At 45.4% G+C, this 3,703-nt stretch overlaps 1 protein-coding gene across 7 annotated transcripts in view; it reads right to left on the bottom strand.

The window, feature by feature from the left end:
* The window catches only part of LOC122541001 (CYFIP-related Rac1 interactor A), a 215,828-nt gene extending 213,157 nt beyond the window's left edge, over positions 1 to 2,671 (bottom strand). For all 7 annotated transcript variants that reach the window (XM_043677442.1, XM_043677451.1, XM_043677434.1 and 4 more), the window contains exon 1: positions 2,491 to 2,671. The gene's annotated coding sequence lies outside the window, so the exon portion shown is untranslated. The remainder of the gene's footprint in view (positions 1 to 2,490) is intronic.
* Positions 2,672 to 3,703: the final 1,032 nt, after the last annotated feature.

Genomic DNA, 3,703 nt, shown 5'->3' with positions numbered 1-3,703 from the left:
TGGGGGATGGTGAAAACTCGGCAGGGCTGGGAGCTGGTGTGGGTGTAGAGCTGGGAGTGGGTGTGATGGTGGGGGGAATGGGGGTGGAGTCATGAGCAGGAGTAGTGTTCCCCTTGGGGTTCTGGGGTGTGGGGATAGTGACAGTGGGGTCTGTGGGGGGCATGTCAGCAGAATGCAGGTGAGTGGCGCTGGTGAGGGCGGAAGTGGTGGTGACCATATAGCTGCCTCTCTGCCTTTTTGAGTAGAGAGGTTATATTTGCTACTTTCCAATCTGATGTAACCTATCCAGAATCCGATGGGTTTTGGGAAGTTAGCACTAACTCATCTACTACCTCATTACTCACCTCATGTTTGCTCCTAGAATGAAATCCATCAGGACCAAAGTCTTATCAACCTGGAGCTTCATTGGTTAGCTCACTTCCACTTCCCTAAATGATAATAAATTTCACCAAATTCCTTTCTTCCTTCAACCTCCTGATTTACAACTATTACTGGGATTTTTTTTTCCATCCTCAAGAACAACATTCATTCATTCCATCTGCCATTTCTTTATTATCTACCATGAGGTTCTTATTCTCACCCTCTAGAGGACTTCATCAGCAGATTCAAAAGCATCTGAAAGTCAGGCAGAGGAGCTCATACATATTAATTCCAAAGTTCAGGGTGAGACATTAGGATGCAAGACAAAGAATGGTGTGATACTTAAAATTTGGTATGTGAAAGAGGCCAGAATTGGAGAAACACAGACATTTGAGGGTAACAGAGCTGAAGAAACAAACAGGGCCAAAACTATAAAAGAAGTTGGAAACAAGGTCAATAATTTTAAAATTAAGGTATTTTTAAACGAGGTACTAACACAGACTAGCAGGTGCAAGGTGTTGAGTGGTGAGGACCTGATTCAAGCTGAAGATAACACCAAAGGAATGAGTTGGTCTCAGGGCCTAAATGACAATAGTCTTCCCAATATTTATTTGTTCTACTCATCCAGGATTAGATGATATTATACATGCAGTTAAACTATGTTAAAACAACAGAAATCAAGAGGGATTATGGTGGGTAGACCTGGATGTTGTCAGCTAATATACCGATGTAGAATTCTGCAAAACTTACAGCAGGATTCACAAAGTGTAATGTGCAGATAGTAATAAATATGAAAAAGATACAAAGAGGATGATAGCCTACCAATCAGAGAAAACCAGCCCCAATAGTAGTTGGGAGGCAAAAATACTTTTTCAATTAATGGCATCACAAAGCAGCCATGCAAGTTTAAATAGATTATGAGGAAAGAAAAAATATGGCAAAAATATGCTTGAAAAGAATGATGAAACAGACATCGAGATCTGATGCAGCAATGTAAAAGAACTACAGTAAAAGAAATACTGTAGAAAACATCAAAATTCACTGATGAAATTTTTACTGTAGCAGATAAAAATCAGTGAATGTATGAAAGACTCTGGGGAATCTAATTTTTAGCACACACTGGACATAAAGTTAAACTAACTGTATATCTGACGATCACCCCCACCCCACCCCCAGCAATTCCCATCACCTCCTCCTCTCATCAGAACTGATTAATTTTACTTGTCATTAAGTTTCTGTGTGCAGCTGGACAAAGCAGCTTACAAACTATACATAACTCCTCCAGATACTCAAGTCACTGCACACTTCAACATGTTCAATAACATCCTCAATACCTGAGGAAAGCCAGAGGTCCTTTGATTGCACAGCAGTTTAACCCAGCAAGGTAATAATACTGCTCGTAACACCTCACTTGCAAAATGCAATTGATGCCACTGCACTGCAACACTGCCATCAATCCTCGAGCTGCCATGAATTCTCAAATATCAGAGATTTATTTCAATCACAGTTGTATACATGCAATCCACTGGCAACCAGCTTTGATCTAGTCAGCTCATCTCCAGGCAACAAGAAATGCCACTGTGGCAAAATGAATCAACCTTCCCATGTCAAGATCTGCAGCAATGCCAATGCACTGCAGATCATCTTTGTAGATGCACACGGAGACAAGTGCCCAGAACGAGAGCACACTTCTGATTTAAAGCTGGCAGACTGGGCAGAGTTAACATTTTTTTTTATTTGAAAGCGCACAAAGCTCTCATAAAACTTAAGTAGAGACTGCAATGATGGTGGGGGGTGGGAAGAGAGAGAGAGAAAGAGAGAAGCAGAGAAAGGCCACAGACAGCCATGAGGCTACACTGGGCTGACTGGCACCAAGCCATCCTTTAATCTGAGAGCCCACTCAAGAGGACTGTCCCCTCAGCCTGTAATGTTGAGACAAGAAGCGGATTAGTCCGGTTCTCCTTCCCACACACACAGCTCCACGCTCTCAATCACTACTTTTCCTTCCCCCAGCAGAAGCTGCAGGAACTGGGAACACAGAAAAGAGAATAAACAGGAGAAGGAAAAAAAACACAGCCCCCACCCCCCTTTACCTAGCCCCTGCATGCTTGCATTGACCCGAAGCCTCACCTTGTGAACCATCCAGGTAAAGCTATGTCGGTGTGCCCTGTATCTCCCTGTCCGGTACCACTTCACTCTCCTGCCCTGCCGCTACCGCTGCTGATTCTTAACGGTCCTGAGCTCGAGCTGCCAGCTCGCGCTGCACACCAACCTCAGCTCCAGCCCATCCCCATCGGCTCGGCCCGCCCCGCTCCCCCTCTCCCATTGGTCGGGATGCCTCCTGACTGACATCGCCTGTAGCCCCGCTCCCCCTCTCCTATTGGCCGGTGTGCTTCCTGATTGACACCGCCTTTAACCCCACTCCCCCTCTCCGACTTCAGGGGTGTCTCCTGACTGACGTTTCATGTGGCCCCGCCCACCTCTCCCACGTTGGCGTACCGCTTGATTGATCGCCCGTGCGTCGGGTCCTGCTTTCTCCTTTGGACGGGATCTGATTGACTGGACGTGTGGCCCCGCCCATCTACCGCCCCAAACGCGTGATTGACAAGGCGCCGGGCCCAGCCTATGCTCCTTTACCATTGGTCGAAGCACATTGTGATTGACAGCCCCTGAAGCCAATGTCGTTTCCTTTACCCTGACAACCATCGCAGTCCAAGCCATTTCCCTATCCTATTGGCTGGGGCGACGTCCGATAGACTGCAAACGAATCCCGCCCATCGAGGCTGTGCCTGCTCGACAGCCCCCGATGCCCCACCCCCTCATATTTTCTAATTGGGTGGGCACTGCCTGATTGACAGCTAGTGTGGCCCTGTCCATCTCCCTTTCAGTCTATTGCAGAAGGAATGGGCTGATCAACTGGATTAAGTTAAAAATCACACAACACCAGGTTCTGGCCCAACAGGTTTATTTGGAAGTACAAGCTTTTGGAGTGCTGCTCCTTTGTCAAGTAGCTAGTGGGGCAGGATCATAAGACACAGAATTTATAGTAAAATATCAAATGTCATACAACTGAGGCAATATATTGAACAAACCTGGATTGCTATTAAGTCTTTATTCACTTCGAATGGGGATGCCAGTTTTGATTCATTAATATGTAAATTCCAGAACTTCTTTCAAGTCATATTCCAAAGATAACAAGGTTTTATTTTAAAAAAAGGTGACATCTCAGTTCAGACAATGCATTAAAGGTGTGCAGTTACAGTCTGTCTGTATTCCAACATTGAGTCAGACTGGTTCTATTTCCAAAGTAGGAATTTATAAACTGGAAAAGCATCTTTAAAGG

Source organism: Chiloscyllium plagiosum, chromosome 3, assembly GCF_004010195.1.
Source record: "Chiloscyllium plagiosum isolate BGI_BamShark_2017 chromosome 3, ASM401019v2, whole genome shotgun sequence".
Lineage (NCBI taxonomy): Eukaryota > Metazoa > Chordata > Chondrichthyes > Orectolobiformes > Hemiscylliidae > Chiloscyllium > Chiloscyllium plagiosum.
The sequence above is the reverse complement of the archived record's forward strand: the minus strand, read 5'-3'. Positions and strand labels throughout refer to the sequence as shown.